General features: G+C 47.1%; 1 protein-coding gene and 1 long non-coding RNA gene across 2 annotated transcripts in view; one reads left to right on the plus strand and one right to left on the minus strand.

Moving 5' to 3' along the window:
• The window catches only part of FAM206A (family with sequence similarity 206 member A), a 19969-nt gene that overhangs the window by 831 nt on the left and 10553 nt on the right, over positions 1-8585 (plus strand). The window lies entirely within an intron of this gene.
• LOC109313534 overlaps positions 2781-8585 on the minus strand; it is a 14745-nt gene continuing 8940 nt past the window's right edge. Inside the window, exon 3 of the long non-coding RNA XR_002102076.1 lies at positions 2781-2790. This is a non-coding gene — a long non-coding RNA (uncharacterized LOC109313534). The remainder of the gene's footprint in view (positions 2791-8585) is intronic.

An 8585-nucleotide genomic window follows, 5' to 3' on the forward strand; every position in this document is an offset into this window, starting at 1 on the left:
CTCTTTCCTATCCTGTCCCTCCTGTACAGCCTACAGCCATTAATTACAATTCACCCTTGTTAATGGGTGAATTGTAATTAATGGTTCATCCGTGCAATAGATGTAGATTGGCCACGATGACGCAGTCAGCAGGGGGATTGTGCAGTAAGCGCAGAGTGGCTGCACAGGCAAAGTTGTCATTGCACAATTAGATGGGCTTTCCAGCTCTAAAGAGGCCCAGGCAGCTCTCGTGTGAGTGCTGGAGCGCGTGTGACAGCTCCAGAGCTGGTTTCTGTTTGGCACAAGTCAGAGCAGGCTACAGGGCAGGTACTGCCCCCACTTTACCAGTGTGTGGGATGGGGAAGCAGAACAGGCCGTGTCCCTGAGCGCTGTTCAAGCTGTTCCCAGCGCTCCTGTCTGGTGTCTGTAACAGGTCACAGTGACTGGTCCCATGTAGAAAGTGGCATAGGAAGCACTCAGAAACACTGGGGTTTTTGCGTTTTGTTGATGTTGTGGGTGGCAATGGTGTGAGGTAGGTGAAGGTGCTCAACCTTTTAGTGCCACAGGCTAATTAGTGGCGCTGGGATAGTCTGTGAGCCAGGTTGGGCCCTGGAGCCTGGTACTGCATTATTCCTGCCCCACACGCCAGGAGTGGGCCCTAGGGGCCTGGCAACACCTCCTGCCCCCGATGCACCAGGATTGGATCCTTGTGCTGCCCATCCCAGCCTCCCCCATGTGCCGGGATTGGTTCCCAGAGATACAACACTGCCCCCTCCCGGACACCCCCACCAGGATTGGGCCCAGAGGTCCTGCAGTGTCCTCTCCTGGCCTGGCATTTTGGGATTGAGCACCCATCAGAGCTGTCTGCACCCAGCATACCAGCCTGTTTGGGGTCGGGGGGTGGTGAGTGGCTGCAGCAAGGAATGGGGTAGAGTGGAAGTGAGAAGCTGCAGCTGGGGGGGAGGGGGGGCGTGGTGGGCGGCTGCAGTGCAGAGCTGGTGGCGTACAGCAGGGCCTGTACGGCACTGCCTGCGTCCCCCAAAACATGGGGCGCAGGGTGATTGCCCTGATTCACCCCCTGCTAGGGACGACTTTGGTGCCCATCCAGCAGGTAGGACTTGGGGTCTTCCCTTGGATCCAAAGATTTGGTAGCAGGGGAGCAGGGCTACCCCTCCCTTGTCGAATTTCCAGACTCCTGGGGAGTCCTGCAGGCTGGATGGCACTGTAGCAGAAGCCGTGTCTAGGGGTTGAGCACCCCTGGGCTAAGGAGGTAAATCACTTCATTATGTAAGTCTCATTTTGAAACTCTGCCCTTGAATAAGTAAGTGCCTCCTGTAAGTGGCAGTATTGAACAGATAGCTTCCCACTTTGATGTGTAATTTTGCTTTGGCAGTAGCATCTGCTCACTCAGCAGCTCTGTATGCTTATTTGGATTTGTTTCCGCAGAATTTAGCAGCTAAAGGCCAGGCCCACTCTGGGGCTTAGTTATTACAGGGCTTGGTTTCACAGCACCTAGCTTTTGAGTGCCAGGCCTCGCAGCTGCAAACTGATTCTAGGCATAACACCTAGGGATGGTTAGGGGAAATCCACAACATTCATTGTGCCGAATAGGATGCAACAGAAATAAGTCAACAGGAGATGCTGACAGATGTGTTCCTTGAATCCCACCTGTCTCTGAGGCATAAGCACTTCTTCATCACTACCAGGAGCTAACGCTCTCCACTTAGCTTGTACAGCTTGAGCCTCCTCATAGAAGGAGGAGCTACATCCTTGTTTGGCCTTTGAAAGAAAGGATTACATTTTTATATCTTTTTAAAATGTCTGGAGGACAATCTGCCTATTCTTCTTCTATGCAGTTGCACAGTGGTTAGAGCACTTAATGATGTGGGAGATCCTGGTTCAAATCCCTCTTCTGTCTGAGAGGATTCAAACCCTCGCTTCCCACTTCTCACAAGAATACCCTAATCTTCATGGCTTAGACTTTTCTGGGTGTGGATACTCTTCCTCTGGTGTTGAAGTTGTGCCACTGTGCTGAAAAGGGTCCAAGATAGTTGGACCAGAAAAAGCATAGGCCTTATTCCATAGCCTAGTGGTTAAAGCCTTACCTGGGAAGGGAGAACCCTCATTCCACTTCCTGTTCTAAGGACTCTCCATATGTATTCGAGGTGGAACAGCTTCAGTAGGAGCAGCGAGTATGCTCCATAACCCAAAATAATGTATATCCTGGTGGTTACCATGCTCTTTGGGGAGGCAGGAGATGTGGGGTTGAATCTTGTTAGTCAGAAAAGGGGATTTAACTCAAGTCTCCCACACCCAGGGGTAGGCACTCTGAACACTGTACTTTTGAATAAAAAAGGGGCTGCTGCTATATCACTTCCTTCTGTGTTTTCAATGGAAGCAGTGGCTGCTACTGGATTTTCTGTGGAGTGCAATTCAGTAGGCATGAGGTAGGAATTCTTGGAGCATACCTAATGATTACAGTTTTGGGCACAGTTGACAGAGAAACACCTAGTTTGTGGATCTCAGCAGGTCTTCAGTATGAGCAAGTGCTGGGTTGCTCTGCACTGTCCAGACTTTAGTCCCATATAGACTAAGGAGTAGATGGCAGCTGAGCAGAGGTTTTGCAGATTTAAATTTTAGACTTAGGCACCTAAAACAGGACCAAGGCTTTTTTTAGGTCTAGCCATACATTTTCGTCTATTAATCTTGCATTCCTCTTAGATCAGATAAAAGTGGATCAGCTTGAATTTGCATTCTAAGTTCTAGTTGTTCAAGGGGCTGCACAGGTATCACTGGTCTGCAGAACCAGTCCTACTAGCAGTTATGCATAAGAAGGAAAGGGAGGCTAACTTGAATTTCAGAATCAAGGCAAGGTTTACAGGGTTGCTAGTTCATTATAAAGCAAATTTTTTTAAAAAAAATATAGATATCCCAGAAATATCACAGTGATCTAGCAACTATTTATTTAGCAGTTTAAACAGGTGAAAAAGGCTGTAGTGAAACTTCTGAAATACTTTCCAATTTTTCAGTATGAATTGAGAAGCCGTATAATCCCTGGGACACAAGTAATTCCATATGAAGATCTATGAGTGATGCTTATCAGCACATGAAAATAAATACTACATACAGAAAAACAGGAAACAAGTAGCATTTTCTGAAACCCCCCTGCCATTTCTGGTGTGCTACTATGCCAGTTCTGGTTATGATGAGAATTATTTAAGTGAATGTATTCTAAATGAAAAAATGAGTCCCGCAAAGGTGCAGTGATACCGTGTGTGGCCTGCTTTGTTTGAGGCTAGCTAGGTTGTGTCTTTTTCCTTGGGTTTTTTTGTTTGTTTGTTTGTTTGCACTGCCACTTTTCAAGCATTAGAAAATCAGGTCCTTTGTACTATAAAAGTCTTGACCTTGTGCCATCCTAGCATCATAAGGGACCAGACTGGAAAGTATCAAGCACATCTTAGAACTGTAATATAAGCAGATAAAAGAATAAACACACAACACTGCACTCTCTTAAGTGTAAAATAAATATTTAGGGGAAAAAGTTATTTTGCTTTACTGTTTGTTTCCCTTCCCTCTCCCTTTAATGAGTTCACAATAGACATCTCTGAAGCCCTCCAGTAGAAGCTAGGATGAGCAGACTTTTGATATCCCTTATCTTTTTTTAAGTAAAAGAAGGAATTTAAAATGCACATACAAAAACCCCTCACTTCTTTAGGCTTGAGAAACAAGAATGAAGAACAGAGGTTGCCCCCTTCAGAAGAAGCATTTAGCAGCTGTTGAAAACTCTTGTTCTTTGTATTCTTGCCGCTCTGATCTTTCTTTCAGCATTTTAATGTCTAGTGGGATAATTAAGAATAGAAAAGCCATATTTCAGAGTGACACTTCTATAGAGGATTAAAAACCCATAGAAATACTCATGGCTTTTTATAATCAAATTAGATGGTATTTATTTCTACTTCTAAACTCTGTTTTTTGTGACTTTCTGCAGTGTGTGCAAACATCATAAATTCACATCTGTGCTGTTTATTTGCTTTCTGTACAATACTGGGTGGTAACAGTTTCTCCAAACCTGCATTTTTATATTCCTCTTCTGAATAACTTTTTTACTTGCCAGGGGCAAACATTGGATTATATTAGATGCTTGTTATAAAAGATACACTCACCATGATAAACTGCATTTGAAATTTTGTTGCAGGCACTGCATACTACTTAAAGGTAACAAATTGACTTTTGGGTTCCTTTTATTTTAGATACTGATAGCACTTTGCATCCTATCATTTTGTACAGGTTTCTTCTAGTGGCTACCTGGGTTTCCTGGCTTTTACACATGTATGATGACTTTACACCATCATGCATACCTTTTTGGGTAGGCAAGGGGACAAGTAGTAAGCCTATAGTTTCCCATACTCTGTAAGGTTGAGTTCTGCTGGAATTACAATTATTTCTAAGTTTAGAGTATAAAGGACCCTTTTTGAATGGTATTCTTTCACAGGGCCTGAGAACAATATGAGCTTGGAGTGGCATGTTGCTGGGAGAAGTTCACTCCTTTTTCCAATCTCTGCAAAAGGGAAAGGAGAGCAGCTGGTAGTCAGCCCTTGGATTCTTGAGAGGCCTGGAAAGGATGGTAATGCTGGGTTTCTCACAAACATTGCTCTTGGTCCCATCCATGCTCTCCTAGACTTCAAAATCATTAGTCTAGTAAGAAATAACCTTCCAAGTTTGAAGACACTTCAGACTTTTCATTAAGGAACACTTTAGCTTACTAGGACACTCTCTAATTATTGTAATTATCTTAAATGTGAAGTTGATAAATATTTCTTTAATTAGACTAAACAGCTATTTTTTCATGTTATGAACTATGAACACGTCCTAAAATAGGAGCTAGAGCACTTTAGACGCTTCGAATTCTTGCCAACTCTTGTGTTGAGTAACATCAAAAGAGATGCCAGGCAGTTTTGAAGTAAACATTTATTAATGGAGGTAGCAAGATGAAGACACTGAACACTCTTGGAAATGAAGTGGCCAGGCAGCAGCTTGGGTATCTTTGATCCTAATTGCTGAATGCAGGGATAGTTTGCTATTTGCTGCTTTTCCAAAAGAAGAATCACATTTCCTTTCTGTTCCTTTGTCTTGCCTCTCTCGTGCCTATGAGCTGAGAGGATTAGGACCAGGGATCTTGGTTTTCCATTTGCCATGGAAAAAAGCAGATTTTTCTCCTTTAAAGGGGAAAAGGACAGGAAACCATGGGTTTCCCCTTGCAGGCTGGCAGAGTTCCAGCCTGCAAGGGACAGTTTGGCCCCTGCCTCCCACCAGATTTGTGCACTCACAGCAGGGCACAGGGCTGCAGCCTGACCGGACTGACACAGGACTACCTCTGCATCCCAGCAGGGCGGACCCAGTGCGGGACAGTGGAGTGGGGTGGCAAGACTTGTTGCTGCTGCCATTGCTGCTGCCAGGACCCCCACACCAGCCGCACTGCCATGGAGCAACACTGTGCAGCCAGCTGTGTGAGGAGTAGTGGAGTGGTGGGGAGAGAGGGAGGAAGGGGAGCACACTGCCCTCACCTCCTTGCATGCCAGGCTGTGATTCTACCCTGGAGGTAGGTGGGCTTGGGGGGAAGTGTGAATGTCCTGAGGGAAGCAGTGGCAGCCAGGCCATGGTGGTGGGGTAGAGCTGCAGCCTGGTGCCAGTGGTGGCAGGAGGTGAGAGCAGTGTGGCTCACCTCCCCTCCATTACTTCTTGCACTACTGGCGGTGCAGCATTACTCTGTGGCTGCATGGCTGGTGCAGAGGTCTTGCCGCCCCACTCTGCCCTCCCATGCCAGGTCCTGTTTGCTGGGACATGGAGGCAGTCTGCTGTCAGTCCTGCCAGGCTGCAGCCCCATGCCCTGCTGTGGGCGCACAAATGGTGGGGCAAAGCACATGGCCCCCAGTTTTCTCCTGGACACATTGCTTATAGAGTTGCCTATGGTTGGGCACCTCCCCTGCCCCACACACACACCCCACCCCACACATTGGGGGACTGGGCCCTGGGGGCAGGGAGCAGTGGGTCATGAATGAAGGTCACCAACGGGGCTGGGAGCAGTGTGGTGGGCTGTGGGTTGGGAGTGAGGGGCACTGGCAGGACTGGAGAGGCTGTGACTTGGGAGTGAGGGGCATCAGCATATCAGGGGTGCTCAGTGCCACAAAGCATTAGAAGGGACAGCAACAGCTGGACCGGCATCCTGGTGAGGAAGGGGGTAGGGGGAAGTCTGATTTCTCATGATTAAAAAAATAAAAATAAATTGCCAAAATGTAACGGTATTTGGAATTTATTTTATGATAATGATTGGGGCACTGGTAGGGTTCCAGATTGCTTTAAAATTGTAACTATATCAATAAAACATTGTCTTCAACTGATATATATATGTGGCATTTCATTTTAATTACGGAAAAATGTGGAATTCTTTTTTTTTTTTTTAATCGAGAATTTGCCATTTTTTTAAACAGAAAACCAGGATCCCTGGTTAGATGAAAATCATATATTTTTGCTGTTCTTAATAGTTTGTATGCTGCCTTTAAGGTCCCAAGTAGCACCAATGGAGCACTATGTTAATTTGAGCTGCTTCTTTCCTGAAACTTTTATAGCAGGGAGGGCAAAATACGGCCTGCAGGCTAGATCTAGCCCACCAGGCAATTCCATCTGGCCCGCAGGTGCCCACCAATTACTTATACCCTGCCTGGCCTGTGCACCTCACTCCCAGCCATGTGTATGGAAGAGCCGGGCCCAGCCAGCATGCACAGGTTGCAGGCAGGGCTGCTGATGCCACTGGGGACCTGCTCGGCTTCCTTGGCCTCCAGTGGCTCCTCCTTGTGTTCCTGCTGCAGCGCTCACTGTGGGTAGCAGTTAGGGAAGTGGTGGGGATAGGGTGGGGGGGAGAGCTGCAGCTGGGTGGGAGAACGGAGCATGGTGCTGGTAGGAGCGCAGAGCCTGCAAGTGTGGAGTCCACACCCAGTGGGGTGGAGGGAGTACAGAGTTCGGGTAGGTAAGGTGTGGGTGTGAAGGAGGGGTGGGGGCTGTGAGGACCCCCCACACACTCTCTTCCCCCCCACCCCCCATGGCACACAGCCCCTGCCACCAGCAGCAGAGCTGGCTGCCTTCTCCACTGCCTGCTGCCATGTGCAACTGCCAGGACTCCCAGAAGTGGCAGGGAAGGCAGCCAGCTCCTTCACATGAGGCTTCCCCCAGTGGCATGCGAGTGCTGGGAGCTGCACATATGCCATGGGGAGCCCTGCACAATAGAGGCAGGCCAGCCTGGCTGTGTTCCCTGCCACCATATGCAGTTCTGGCCAGAGCCATGTGCTGCTAGGTGGCAGCACCTGTGCAGGCCATGAGCTCCCCTGGCGTCCCCATTCCTGTTCTTCCCCACCCCCCCATACTATCAGAAGCTGTGTGGGCTGTGTTTCCTGCCAGGCTGGGGAGTACAGCACATGGAAATGCAGCCCTTTCTTGGCCAAGCAGCAGTGCTGGAGGCTACTGTGGTTCTGACTGTGGCCCTGACTCAGGCTTAGGGCCAGAATTGGAGCCGCAGCAGCTGCCTGACTGCTCCCCCTTCCCCCCCTGCTTTGTACATGAATCTGAGATAAGGGGCTCTTTTTCCCCATGCTGAGTTGGGGAGAAACCTTGTCTCAGAGTCAAGTAACTACGGTCATTTCTCATTTAAGTCCCATTAAAACCTTAGCAAGCTTTCTGTTCATAAGATACTTAACAAAAAAACAAACGAAAAAAATCCCATATTGTTATGTCTCTAGCAAAATTGTCCCTTGAATTGCTTTTGGCTTACTTTAAAATTTTACATTTAGCTTTTCAGAGTTTATGCTCTTGCTCTATTTTCCTCTGTTGCATGTAACTTCTGTTTCTTGAATGACATCTTTTTGATGGCCTGATAGTCTGTCATTGAATCATACTTTTTTGTCTTACTATTTTTTTAAGTCTGTGATAAGTACTTACTTTGTACTTCCAATATGTACTTTTAAATACGTCCTTAAATTACATTTATTCAATGTATATGATGATAATTTAGGTCATCCTGTATTCTTGTCTTCTGCTTTTGTAGCCTCTCCTCTCCTTTAGCATTTCTTGCTTAGTACCACGATCCTAGTCAAGTAGTCAGTATCACACCCCCAAAACCAAACTCTTCCTATTTAAACACTGGATCTACACATACCTTCTGAGTCACTTCTCTTATCAGCAAGCCTTGCCACATGTTCAAAGTAAGGCTGGATAGAAACCAGCAGTAAAATTGTCATACATTTTTCAAACACTAACTTTGTAGCTGGTTGGCTTTTTTTCATAGAATCATAGAAGTCGGGTGGGAAGGGACCTTGTAGATCTTCAAGTCTGAGCCCCCGCCTGGGCAGGAGAAAAACTGGGCTCAACTGACTCCAGCCAGGTGGGCATCAAGCCTCTTCTTAAAGACCCCCAGGGTAGGAGCCAGCACCACTTCCCTTGGAAGCTGGTTCCAGATCCTAGCCGCCCTGACTGTGAAGTAGTTCTTACGGATGTCTAATCTAAACCTACTCTCCAACAACTTGTGACCATTATTACTTGTTATGCCAGGGGGCGCT

The sequence above is a fragment of the Crocodylus porosus genome, unplaced genomic scaffold (assembly GCF_001723895.1).
Source record: "Crocodylus porosus isolate Cpor-Errol unplaced genomic scaffold, CroPor_comp1, whole genome shotgun sequence".
NCBI lineage: Eukaryota > Metazoa > Chordata > Crocodylia > Crocodylidae > Crocodylus > Crocodylus porosus.